Here is a 14,506-nt window from a genome sequence, read left to right as displayed (position 1 = left end):
GACACTGACGGGGCAGAGTGCTCGACACTGACGGGGCAGAGTGCTCGACACTGACGGGGCAGAGTGCTCGACACTGACGGGGCAGAGTGCTCGACACTGACGGGGCAGAGTGCTCGACACTGACGGGGCAGAGTGCTCGACACTGACGGGGCAGAGTGCTCGACACTGACGGGGCAGAGTGCTCGACACTGACGGGGCAGAGTGCTCGACACTGACGGGGCAGAGTGCTCGACACTGACGGGGCAGAGTGCTCGACACTGACGGGGCAGAGTGCTCGACACTGACGGGGCAGAGTGCTCGACACTGACGGGGCAGAGTGCTCGACACTGACGGGGCAGAGTGCTCGACACTGACGGGGCAGAGTGCTCGACACTGACGGGGCAGAGTGCTCGACACTGACGGGGCAGAGTGCTCGACACTGACGGGGCAGAGTGCTCGACACTGACGGGGCAGAGTGCTCGACACTGACGGGGCAGAGTGCTCGACACTGACGGGGCAGAGTGCTCGACACTGACGGGGCAGAGTGCTCGACACTGACGGGGCAGAGTGCTCGACACTGACGGGGCAGAGTGCTCGACACTGACGGGGCAGAGTGCTCGACACTGACGGGGCAGAGTGCTCGACACTGACGGGGCAGAGTGCTCGACACTGACGGGGCAGAGTGCTCGACACTGACGGGGCAGAGTGCTCGACACTGACGGGGCAGAGTGCTCGACACTGACGGGGCAGAGTGCTCGGCTCCGACACTGACGGGGCAGAGTGCTCGACACTGACGGGGCCAGAGTGCTCGACACTGACGGGGCAGAGTGCTCGACACTGACGGGGCAGAGTGCTCGACACTGACGGGGGCAGAGTGCTCGACACTGACGGGGCAGAGTGCTCGACACTGACGGGGCAGAGTGCTCGACACTGACGGGGCAGAGTGCTCGACACTGACGGGGCAGAGTGCTCGACACTGACGGGGCAGAGTGCTCGACACTGACGGGGCAGAGTGCTCGACACTGACGGGGCAGAGTGCTCGACACTGACGGGGCAGAGGTGCTCGACACTGACGGGGGCAGAGTGCTCGACACTGACGGGGCCGAGTGCTCGACACTGACGGGGCAGAGTGCTCGACACTGACGGGGCAGAGTGCTCGACACTGACGGGGCCGAGTGCTCGACACTGACGGGGCCGAGTGCTCGACACTGACGGGGGCCGAGTGCTCGACACTGACGGGGGCCGAGTGCTCGACACTGACGGGGCCGAGTGCTCGACACTGACGGGGCCGAGTGCTCGACACTGACGGGGGCCGAGTGCTCGACACTGACGGGGCCGAGTGCTCGACACTGACGGGGCCCGAGTGCTCGACACTGACGGGGCAGAGTGCTCGACACTGACGGGGCCGAGTGCTCGACACTGACGGGGGCCGAGTGCTCGACACTGGACGGGGCCGAGTGCTCGACCTGACGGGCAGAGTGCTCGACACTGACGGGGCAGAGTGCTCGACACTGACGGGGCAGAGTGCTCGACACTGACGGGGCAGAGTGCTCGACACTGACGGGGCAGAGTGCTCGACACTGACGGGCAGAGTGCTCGACACTGACGGGCAGAGTGCTCGACACTGACGGGGCAGAGTGCTCGACACTGACGGGGGGGGCAAGAGTGCTCGACAGACGGGCTGAGCGGTGGCGAGTGCTCGACACTGACGGGGCAGAGTGCTCGACACTGACGGGGCAGAGTGCTCGACACTGACGGGGCAGAGTGCTCGACACTGACGGGGCAGAGTGCTCGACACTGACGGGGCAGAGTGCTCGACACTGACGGGGCAGAGTGCTCGACACTGACGGGGCAGAGTGCTCGACACTGACGGGGCAGAGTGCTCGACACTGACGGGGCAGAGTGCTCGACACTGACGGGGCAGAGTGCTCGACACTGACGGGGCAGAGTGCTCGACACTGACGGGGCAGAGTGCTCGACACTGACGGGGCAGAGTGCTCGACACTGACGGGGCAGAGTGCTCGACACTGACGGGGCAGAGTGCTCGACACTGACGGGGCAGAGTGCTCGACACTGACGGGGCAGAGTGCTCGACACTGACGGGGCAGAGTGCTCGACACTGACGGGGCAGAGTGCTCGACACTGACGGGGCAGAGTGCTGGACACTGACGGGGCAGAGTGCTCGACACTGACGGGGCAGAGTGCTGGACACAGACGGGGCAGAGTGCTGGACACAGACGGGGCAGAGTGCTGGACACAGACGGGGCAGAGTGCTGGACACAGACGGGGCAGAGTGCTGGACACAGACGGGGCAGAGTGCTGGACACAGACGGGGCAGAGTGCTGGACACAGACGGGGCAGAGTGCTGGACACAGACGGGGCAGAGTGCTGGACACAGACGGGGCAGAGTGCTGGACACAGACGGGGCAGAGTGCTGGACACAGACGGGGCAGAGTGCTGGACACAGACGGGGCAGAGTGCTGGACACAGACGGGGCAGAGTGCTGGACACAGACGGGGCAGAGTGCTGGACACAGACGGGGCAGAGTGCTGGACACAGACGGGGCAGAGTGCTGGACACAGACGGGGCAGAGTGCTGGACACAGACGGGGCAGAGTGCTGGACACAGACGGGGCAGAGTGCTGGACACAGACGGGGCAGAGTGCTGGACACAGACGGGGCAGAGTGCTGGACACAGACGGGGCAGAGTGCTGGACACAGACGGGGCAGAGTGCTGGACACAGACGGGGCAGAGTGCTGGACACAGACGGGGCAGAGTGCTGGACACAGACGGGGCAGAGTGCTGGACACAGACGGGGCAGAGTGCTGGACACAGACGGGGCAGAGTGCTGGACACAGACGGGGCAGAGTGCTGGACACAGACGGGGCAGAGTGCTGGACACAGACGGGGCAGAGTGCTGGACACAGACGGGGCAGAGTGCTGGACACAGACGGGGCAGAGTGCTGGACACAGACGGGGCAGAGTGCTGGACACAGACGGGGCAGAGTGCTGGACACAGACGGGGCAGAGTGATGGACACAGACGGGGCAGAGTGCTGGACACAGACGGGGCAGAGTGCTGGACACAGACGGGGCAGAGTGCTGGACACAGACGGGGCAGAGTGCTGGACACAGACGGGGCAGAGTGCTGGACACAGACGGGGCAGAGTGCTGGACACAGACGGGGCAGAGTGCTGGACACAGACGGGGCAGAGTGCTGGAAACAGACGGGGCAGAGTGCTGGACACAGACGGGGCAGAGTGCTGGACACAGACGGGGCAGAGTGCTGGACACAGACGGGGCAGAGTGCTGGACACAGACGGGGCAGAGTGCTGGACACAGATGGGGCAGAGTGCTGGACACAGATGGGGCAGGATTGGACACAGATGGGGCAGGATTGGACACAGACGGGGCAGAGTGCTGGACACAGACGGGGCAGAGTGCTGGACAGAGATGGGGCAGAGTGCTGGACAGAGATGGGGCAGAGTGCTGGACAGAGATGGGGCAGAATGGAGACAGATGGGGCAGGATGGGGAGATCATATAAGGCAGGATGGATACTCATGAGTGCAGGATCGGAGAACATATGGCTGGAGCCTGGAATGAGATAAACGGAGCCAGGATGGGGAATATTATACCATAGGGGCCAATTAAGGGATATTATTATTGCAGTGATGTATTTAATTTTTTGAGTATACTGTTTTAAGTGGGGGGGTGGTCCTGTTAGGCTACGTTCACATTAGCGTTTCCCAACGCAGCGGTGACGCATACGTCATGCGCTCCTATATTTAACATGGGGGACGCATGGACATGCGTTGTGGTGCGTTGTGCGACGCATGCGGTTTTTTTGTTGCAAGCGTCGGGCAAAGAAAACGCAACAAGTTGCATTTTTTTTGCGTCGAAATTTCGGCAAAAAACGACGCATGCGTCGCAAAACGCAGCGTTTTTGCGTGCGTTTTGGTGCGTTTTTATTTGCGTTGTGCGTTGTGTCGCCGATGCAGTGGCGCACAATGCAAATGTGAACATAGCCTTACTGTGTAGAGTTATACTGTGTTGCCTTCTTCATGTGGTGTAATGTAGAAGTTGGGAAAATTAAGTAATGTGTTCTGCAAGCGGAGCTCGAGATAACTGTTTTATTTCCTGCAGAGACGAGTCCTGGCTGGAAGAAATGATGGCGGTCTGTGCTGGATGAAAGATGAAGGACTTCACCTAGAGACGTCACTGGTGAGTCAGTGTGACCTATACACTGACACTATACACTGTATACTATATAGAGGTTCTGTGTACAATGTCACCAGTGATCACTGTATTACCTATACACAGACACTGCATACTAAGTACAGATCTCCTGTGAATACTGGCACTTATGGTGATAGTATTGTGTTTTGGTTTTTTTTTTTATTACTGATCAGTATTGTAGTATTCAGTCACTATGTGGTGGTAATATGTCATCTGGTCATGGTGTAGCGGTATTTGTTCCTTGTATGTATGTGATATTATTCGATTACTGTGGTGGTAATATGTCATCTGGTCATGGTGTTGTGGTATTTGTTCCTTGTATGTGATATTATTCAATCACTGTGGTGGTAATATGCGGTCTGGACATGGTGTTGCGGTATTTGTTCCTTGTATGTGATATTATTCGATCACTGTGGTGGTAATATGTCATCTGGTCATGGTGTAGCGGTATTTGGTCCTTGTATGTGATATTGGTCATTTTAAAAATTGAAAAATAAATAAAAATATACCTAAATTGTATTGCATATTTTAACAAATATTTAGTAGGTTACAGCAGTGTAAGGCCCGGCCAAAAGTGTCTACCGTGTTATGGTGGCGGCTTAAAAAATCTTTTGGCCAAAACAAAAGCTGCCGGCTATATGTGTGATCTGGTGATGGGAACTGTCAATGTGTGATAGGTGAGAAGTGGAGATTTTCCAAGAGAGAGCGGTGGGACTGTGGACAGTTCGAGGGGTGTAGCCTAGAGGCGGGGCTGGGGTGGAGCCTGGGCGGAGTCTCAAGGGCACCCTGAAAATTCTAGTGGCAGCCCTGTATATATATATATATATATATATATATATATATATATATATTATTATTTATTGTTATAGCGCCATTTATTCCATGGCGCTTTACATGTGAGGAGGGGTATACATAATGAAAACAAGTACAATAATCTTAAATAATACAAGTCATAAATGGTACAGGAGGAATGAGGACCCTCACAATCTACAAGGGATGGGTGAGAATACAGTAGGTGAGGGCAGAGATGGTCATGCAGCAGTTTGGTCGATCGGTGGTATCGGTATCGGGGGTGTATATATATATATGCTGGGTGTATATATGCGGGGGGGTGTATATATATATATATGCTGGGTGTATATATGCGGGGGGGTGTATATATATATATATATATATATATATATATCCTGGGTGTATATATGCGGGGGGGTGTATATATATATATATGCGGGGGGGTGTATATATATATATATATGCGGGGGGTGTATATATATATATATATATATATATATATATATATATATATATCCTGGGTGTATATATGCGGGGGGGGGGGGTGTATATATATATATATATATATATATATACCCACCCAACCTGGATCTGCCCCATCCACCTCCCCTATGCCATGGACTATAGCCCCCAACCTGGATCTGCCCCATCCACCTCCCCCCACAGCTCCTACCCAACATCCCCTCAGTCCCTATCCCTATTGCCTCTATACACTTGCTTTGGCAAAACTGATGTGTATTTGGTCCTGCCAATAAAGCTTCTTTGAATCTTGAATCTATATATATATATATATATATCTATATATATATATATATATATATATATATATATATATATATATATATATATATATATATGCTGGGTGTATATATGCGGGGGGGTGTATATATATATATACAGAGAAACCATCCACTCAGAAGCCACAGCAGAGCGGCCTCTTCACCCGGCCTCCATCCTATAAATGGTCCAAAATGTCAGCACTAAGATATAAAGAAGCTTCCAGCAGACCTGAAATACAGCGGATGCTCCACCACTTCTACAACCTTGAGTACATACTGTTGAACAGTTTTCCCAGGTTGCTGCTGACGCATATGCCTCTGTAGTTGGCTGGGTCATACCTGTCCCCACTCTTGTGGATGGGTGTGATGAGGCCTTGGTTCCAGGTACGAGGGAAGTAGCCGGCACTCAGTACAATATTGAAGAGTTTAACCATTGCAGCCTGTATTTCTGGTGGGCTGTACTTCAGCATTTCTGGTAGGATTCCATCTAGGCCACCGGCTTTTCTACTTCTTATGGAGGAGAGTCTCTCGGTTACTTCCTGTAGTGTTATAGGTGTATCCACCGGGTTTTGGAAGTTTTTGATTTTTTCCTCCATTGCTTTTAGTTTCGCCATTATGTTTTCCTGTTCTTGGCTTAGTCCTTCCTTTGGAATGTCTTTATAGAGGTCTCTGAAGTATTGGAGCCAGAGGTTGCCATTTTGGATATGGTTGTTGTTTTTCTTGTCTTTGGTGCCCATGTGGTTCCATAGATCCCAGAAGGAGTTGTCTTGGAGGGCGTCTTGGAGTTGATTGAGCTTGGTAGAGATGTAACTCTGCTTTTTACTCCTGAGGATGGTTTTGTACTGCTTTTGTATGGAGTCATAGGCTTCCCTCAGACCCAGGTGGTTGGGGTCTCTGTGTTTCTTGTTGGAGGCTGTTCTCAGGGTCTTCCGTACAGCTTTACATTCTCTGTCAAACCAGCCATTGACCTGTGTTTCTTTTGGTCTCTTGTAGTCGACTTTTTTAAGGTCGGACAGTCTGGCCATTGCGTAGAATATATTGTTGAGGTCCTTTGCTGCTTGGTTCACTCCCTCTGGGTTTGGCATGTACTCAAGGTTGTAGAAGTGGTGGAGCATCCGCTGTATTTCAGGTCTGCTGGAAGCTTCTTTATATCTTAGTGCCGACATTTTGGACCATTTATAGGATGGAGGCCGGGTGAAGAGGCCGCTCTGCTGTAGCTTCTGAGTGGATGGTTTCTCTGTAGATTTCATGTACAGAAGAAGTTGGCTGTGGTCTGACAGGTGCGTTTGTGGGGTGACTATGAAGGCGCTGACATCTGCCAGGTTCAGGTCTGTAATGGCGTAGTCAACTACACTCCTCCCTACATGGGAGTTTAGTGTATACCTTCCTAAGGAGTCACCCTTGCTTCGTCCATTAAGGATATGAAGTCCTAAACTTTTACATACGTTCAGGAGCTTTCTGCCACTTTTGTTGACTGTACTGTCATAGCTGTTTCTCTCAGTGTGTACAGGGTCTTGGCCGTCATTCTCTGCTCCAAGTATGTAGATGTTTCCATCCGTGGTCAGGAAGTCTCTCTCTCTCCCTGTTCTTGCATTGAGGTCTCCAAAGATGAGAACTTTGCCCAGGGCCTGATAATGGGCAGCTTCTCTTTGTAAGATCTCGAAGCAGTCTGGATTGAAGTAGGGGGACTCTGGCGGTGGTATATAGGTGGCACAGAGGTGGACATCAGACTGGCAGGTGAGGATGGAGCTGCTGATTCTGATCCATATGTGGCTGTCTCCTTTCTTCACCGGTTTGATGTACTGGTGAAGCTCCTCTTTATACCAGATCGCTACTCCTCCTGAGCCCCGGCCCTGTTTGATGTTTTTATTTTTCTGGGCATGGACCAAGAATTCCTTGTATCCAATAGGCACCAGGGATTCGTTTTCGGCTCTGGTCCATGTTTCCAGGAGGATCTGAATGTCTATATTTTTCATACTTTGTATAAAATCAGGGTCCTTTGTTTTAGATCCAAAGGTTGAGGCGTTGAGACCCTGGATATTCCAGCTGCTGATTGTAAGTGAAGACATTCTTCTGTGTGGTTTGTGTGTATATACCTTGTAATGAGTATGGCTGTGTGGGACAAACTGGATTTCTGACAGTTTTATAGCGGTGCTTGGTTCCATCCAGTCACATTATTATTCTGCGCAGTTCATTGAGTAGGTTTATTATCTCATCCCTATCTCTGCTCTGCATGTATCTGTGTGGGCTTGGTGGTCTCCTCGGTGGAGGTCTCCACCTCCGATGGTCTGACACTGGGTGAAGAGCTTTGTTTCCAGCTTCAGGAGGTAGCCTTGGGGTTTTCTGCTTTATCGTTCTCGGGGGTCTTTCAGTGTGATTATGGCCACTGTTGAATCCAGGCCCGGGGTCTCTGTTTAGCACGATGTCCTTCAGCTCTTTGGCCAGGAGGCTGACCCCTTGTTTGTTGAGGTGTTTATCATCGTGCAGGTGATTATATATATATATATATATATATATATATATATATATACTGGGTGTATATATGTGGGGGGGTGTATATATATATATATGCTGGGTGTATATATGCGGGGGGGTGTATATATATATATATGCGGGGGGGTGTATATATATATATATATATGCGGGGGGTGTATATATATATATATATATATATATATCCTGGGTGTATATATGCGGGGGGGGGGGGTGTATATATATATATATATATATATATATACTGGGTGTATATATGCGGGGGGGTGTATATATATATATATACTGGGTGTATATATGCGGGGGGGTGTATATATATATATATGCTGGGTGTATATATGCGGGGGGGTGTATATATATATATATGCGGGGGGGTGTATATATATATATATATATGCGGGGGGTGTATATATATATATATATATCCTGGGTGTATATATGCGGGGGGGGGGGTGTATATATATATATATATATATATATATATATATATATATACTGGGTGTATATATGCGGGGGGGTGTATATATATATATATACTGGGTGTATATATGTGGGGGGGTATATATATATATATGCTGGGTGTATATATGTGGGGGGGTGTATATATATATATGCTGGGTGTATATATGCGGGGGGGTGTATATATATATATATGCTGGGTGTATATATGTGGGGGGGTATATATATATATATGCTGGGTGTATATATGTGGGGGGGTGTATATATATATATATACTGGGTGTATATATGCGGGGGGGTGTATATATATATATACTGGGTGTATATATGCGGGGGGGTGTATATATATATATGCTGGGTGTATATATGTGGGGGGGTATATATATATATATGCTGGGTGTATATATGTGGGGGGTATATATATATATATGCTGGGTGTATATATGCGGGGGGGTGTATATATATATATGCTGGGTGTATATATGCGGGGGGGTGTATATATATATATATGCTGGGTATATATATATGGGGGGTGTATATATATATATATATATATGCTGGGTGTATATATGCGGGGGGGTGTATATATATATATATGCGGGGGGGGTGTATATATATATATATATATATATATATATCCTGGGTGTATATATGCGGGGGGGGGGGGGTGTATATATATATATATATATATATATATATATATATACTGGGTGTATATATGTGGGGGGGTATATATATATATATGCTGGGTGTATATATGTGGGGGGGTGTATATATATATATATGCTGGGTGTATATATGTGGGGGGGTGTATATATATATATATACTGGGTGTATATATGTGGGGGGGTATATATATATATATACTGGGTGTATATATGTGGGGGGGTATATATATATATATGCTGGGTGTATATATGTGGGGGGGTATATATATATATATGCTGGGTGTATATATGTGGGGGGGTGTATATATATATATATATACTGGGTGTATATATGTGGGGGGGTGTATATATATATATATACTGGGTGTATATATGTGGGGGGGTATATATATATATATACTGGGTGTATATATGCGGGGGGGTGTATATATATATATATATATATATATATATATATATATACTGGGTGTATATATGTGGGGGGGTATATATATATATATGCTGGGTGTATATATGTGGGGGGGTGTATATATATATATATACTGGGTGTATATATGTGGGGGGGTATATATATATATATGCTGGGTGTATATATGTGGGGGGGTATATATATATATATGCTGGGTGTATATATGTGGGGGGGTGTATATATATATATATATATATATACTGGGTGTATATATGTGGGGGGGTATATATATATATATACTGGGTGTATATATGTGGGGGGGGTATATATATATATATGCTGGGTGTATATATGTGGGGGGGTGTATATATATATATGCTGGGTGTATATATGTGGGGGGGTGTATATATATATATATATATATACTGGGTGTATATATGTGGGGGGGGTATATATATATATATACTGGGTGTATATATGTGGGGGGGTATATATATATATGCTGGGTGTATATATGTGGGGGGGTATATATATATATATGCTGGGTGTATATATGTGGGGGGGTGTATATATATATATATACTGGGTGTATATATGTGGGGGGGTGTATATATATATATACTGGGTGTATATATGTGGGGGGGTATATATATATATATGCTGGGTGTATATATGTGGGGGGGTGTATATATATATATATATATATACTGGGTGTATATATGTGGGGGGGTATATATATATATATACTGGGTGTATATATGTGGGGGGGGTATATATATATATGCTGGGTGTATATATGTGGGGGGGTGTATATATATATATATACTGGGTGTATATATGTGGGGGGGTGTATATATATATATACTGGGTGTATATATGTGGGGGGGGTATATATATATATATACTGGGTGTATATATGTGGGGGGGTGTATATATATATATATGCTGGGTGTATATATGCGGGGGGGTGTATATATATATATATATATGCTGGGTGTATATATGTGGGGGGGTATATATATATATATACTGGGTGTATATATATATATATATATGCTGGGTGTATATATGCGGGGGGGTGTATATATATATATATGCTGGGTGTATATATGCGGGGGGGTGTATATATATATATATGCTGGGTGTATATATGCGGGGGGGTGTATATATATATATATATATATGCTGGGTGTATATATGTGGGGGGGTATATATATATATATGCTGGGTGTATATATGCGGGGGGGTGTATATATATATATATATATATATATATGCTGGGTGTATATATGTGGGGGTGTATATATATATATATGCTGGGTGTATATATGTGGGGGGGTATATATATATATATACTGGGTGTATATATGTGGGGGGGTGTATATATATATATACTGGGTGTATATATGTGGGGGGGTGTATATATATATATATATATGCTGGGTGTATATATGTGGGGGGGTATATATATATATATACTGGGTGTATATATGTGGGGGGGTATATATATATATATGCTGGGTGTATATATGCGGGGGGGTGTATATATATATATATGCTGGGTGTATATATGCGGGGGGGGTGTGTATATATATATATGTGGTTGGGGTAGGTAGCTGTGACCCCCCTGCACTGGTCCCCTCCCCCCTCCGCCCCGCAGGCTCCTCGGCAATGACCGGTGAACACTGCGCCTGTGCGGAGCGGGGACCGGAGCGGTGCCGCACTCCTCCTTCAGCCCCTCGGCCGCTCCTCAGACACCACTGGGGTCTCACCTGTCAGATTCGCTTCATCTTCCGCCCTTCTCCCCTTACTTCCGCCCTTCTCCGCTTACTTCCGCCCTTCTCCCCTTACTTCCGCCCTTCTCCGCTTACTTCCGCCCTTCTCCCCTTACTTCCGCCCTTCTCTACTTACTTCCGCCCTCACATCACCACTTACGGTCGGTGTGACGCCACATTAGAAATTAGAAGGACGAACACTTCCCAGCATCCTCCACGGCATCATTCACCTCCTGTAATGACACAATGGTGCCATGACCACGCCCACGCCATGACCACGCCACGCCCACGCCATGACCACGCCCACAACATACCCGCCCTCCGCACAGAAGTGTGTGGTCATCAGGGTGATGAGAACTGCGCAACCTCTAGTGTCTGGTCTCCGCTCCCAGCGTCCTCCGCGCAGCCAATCAGCGCTGTGCACGTCAGCTGTCAACATGGCGGATCCCGGGACGATGAGAGGGTGAGAACGGGAGGCACCCGGAGAGACAGAGAGACCACCGGAGGAGGTGACTGGGGGAGAGAGACCACCGGAGGGGAGGACTGGGGGGGGAGAGAGACCACCGGAGGAGAGGACTGGGGGTGAGAGAGACCACCGGAGGAGAGGACTGGGGGGGGGAGAGAGAGAGACCACCGGAGGAGAGGACTGGGGGAGAGAGAGAGAGACCACCGGAGGAGAGGACTGGGGGGGGAGAGAGAGACCACCGGAGGAGAGGACTGGGGGAGAGAGAGAGACCACCGGAGGAGAGTACTGGGGGGAGAGAGAGAGACCAACGGAGGAGAGGACTGGGGGGGGGAGAGAGAGACCACCGGAGGAGAGGACTGGGGGGGGGAGAGAGAGACCCCCGGAGAAGAGGACTGGGGGAGAGAGAGAGAGACCACCGGAGGAGAGGACTGGGGGGAGAGAGAGAGACCCCCGGAGAAGAGGACTGGGGGAGAGAGACCACCGGAGGAGAGGACTGGGGGGGGGAGAGAGAGACCCCCGGAGAAGAGGACTGGGGGAGAGAGACCACCGGAGGAGAGGACTGGGGGGGGGAGAGAGAGACCACCGGAGAAGAGGACTGGGGGGGGGAGAGAGAGACCCCCGGAGAAGAGGACTGGGGGGGGGAGAGAGAGACCACCGGAGGAGAGGACTGGGGGGGGGAGAGAGAGACCCCCGGAGAAGAGGACTGGGGGAGAGAGAGAGAGACCACCGGAGGAGAGGACTGGGGGGGGGAGAGAGAGACCCCCGGAGAAGAGGACTGGGGGAGAGAGACCACCGGAGGAGAGGACTGGGGGGGGGGAGAGAGAGACCCCCGGAGAAGAGGACTGGGGGAGAGAGACCACCGGAGGAGGGGACTGGGGGGGAGAGACCACCGGAGGAGGGGACTGGGGGGGGGAGAGAGAGAGACCACCGGAGGAGAGGACTGGGGGGGGGGGAGAGAGACCCCCGGAGAAGAGGACTGGGGGAGAGAGACCACCGGAGGAGGGGACTGGGGGGGAGAGACCACCGGAGGAGGGGACTGGGGGGGGGAGAGAGAGAGACCACCGGAGAAGAGGACTGGGGGGGGAGAGAGAGACCCCCGGAGAAGAGGACTGGGGGAGAGAGACCACCGGAGGAGGGGACTGGGGGGGGGAGAGAGAGAGACCACCGGAGGAGAGGACTGGGGGGGGGGAGAGAGACCCCCGGAGAAGAGGACTGGGGGAGAGAGACCACCGGAGGAGGGGACTGGGGGGGGGAGAGAGAGAGACCACCGGAGGAGAGGACTGGGGGGAGAGAGAGAGACCACCGGAGGAGAGGACTGGGGGGGAGAGACCACCGGAGGAGGGGACTGGGGGGGGGAGAGAGAGAGACCACCGGAGGAGAGGACTGGGGGGGGGGGGAGAGAGACCCCCGGAGAAGAGGACTGGGGGAGAGAGAGAGACCACCGGAGGAGAGTACTGGGGGGAGAGAGAGAGACCCCCGGAGAAGAGGACTGGGGGGGGGAGAGAGAGACCCCCGGAGAAGAGGACTGGGGGGGGGAGAGAGAGACCCCCGGAGAAGAGGACTGGGGGAGAGAGACCACCGGAGGAGGGGACTGGGGGGGGGAGAGAGACCACCGGAGGAGAGGACTGGGGGGGGGGAGAGAGAGACCCCCGGAGAAGAGGACTGGGGGGAGAGAGACCACCGGAGGAGGGGACTGGGGGTGAGAGACACCACCGGAGGAGAGGACTGGGGGGAGAGAGAGAGACCACCAGAGGAGAGGACTGGGGGGAGAGAGAGACCCCCGGAGGAGAGGACTGGGGGGGGGAGAGAGAGACCCCCGGAGAAGAGGACTGGGGGGAGAGAGACCACCGGAGGAGAGTACTGGGGGGAGAGAGAGAGACCCCCGGAGAAAAGGACTGGGGGGGGAGAGAGAGACCCCCGGAGAAGAGGACTGGGGGGAGAGAGAGAGAGACGACCGGAGGAGAGGACTGGGGGAAGAGAGAGAGACCACCGGAGGAGAGGACTGGGGGGGGGGAGAGAGAGACCACCGGAGGAGAGGACTGGGGGGAGAGAGAGACCACCGGAGGAGAGGACTGGGGGGAGAGAGAGACCACCGGAGGAGAGGACTGGGGGAGAGAGAGACCACCGGAGGAGAGGACTGGGGGAGAGAGAGACCACCGGAGGAGGGGACTGGGGGGGGGAGAGAGAGAGACCACCGGAGGAGAGGACTGGGGGGGGGGAGAGAGAGACCCCCGGAGAAGAGGACTGGGGGAGAGAGACCACCGGAGGAGGGGACTGGGGGGGAGAGACCACCGGAGGAGGGGACTGGGGGGGGGAGAGAGAGAGACCACCGGAGAAGAGGACTGGGGGGGGGAGAGAGAGACCCCCGGAGAAGAGGACTGGGGGAGAGAGACCACCGGAGGAGGGGACTGGGGGGGGGAGAGAGAGAGACCACCGGAGGAGAGGACTG

General features: G+C 51.8%; 2 protein-coding genes across 7 annotated transcripts in view; one reads left to right on the top strand and one right to left on the bottom strand.

Moving 5' to 3' along the window:
* DQX1 (DEAQ-box RNA dependent ATPase 1) overlaps positions 1–11,622 on the bottom strand; it is an 82,226-nt gene extending 70,604 nt beyond the window's left edge. Inside the window, exon 1 of the mRNA XM_069744993.1 lies at positions 11,589–11,622. The gene's annotated coding sequence lies outside the window, so the exon portion shown is untranslated. The remainder of the gene's footprint in view (positions 1–11,588) is intronic.
* Positions 11,623–11,892: 270 nt separating this feature from the next.
* The window catches only part of AUP1 (AUP1 lipid droplet regulating VLDL assembly factor), a 40,552-nt gene continuing 37,938 nt past the window's right edge, over positions 11,893–14,506 (top strand). For 2 of the 6 annotated variants that reach the window (XM_069744991.1, XM_069744986.1), the window contains exon 1: positions 11,907–12,054. The gene's annotated coding sequence lies outside the window, so the exon portion shown is untranslated. Of the gene's footprint in view, positions 12,112–14,506 lie in introns of all 6 variants that reach the window. The other 4 variants (XM_069744992.1, XM_069744988.1, XM_069744987.1 and 1 more) reach the window with 4 other exon arrangements.

The sequence above is a fragment of the Ranitomeya imitator genome, chromosome 1, assembly GCF_032444005.1.
Source record: "Ranitomeya imitator isolate aRanImi1 chromosome 1, aRanImi1.pri, whole genome shotgun sequence".
Classification (NCBI taxonomy): Eukaryota; Metazoa; Chordata; class Amphibia; order Anura; family Dendrobatidae; genus Ranitomeya; species Ranitomeya imitator.
The sequence above is the reverse complement of the archived record's forward strand: the minus strand, read 5'-3'. Positions and strand labels throughout refer to the sequence as shown.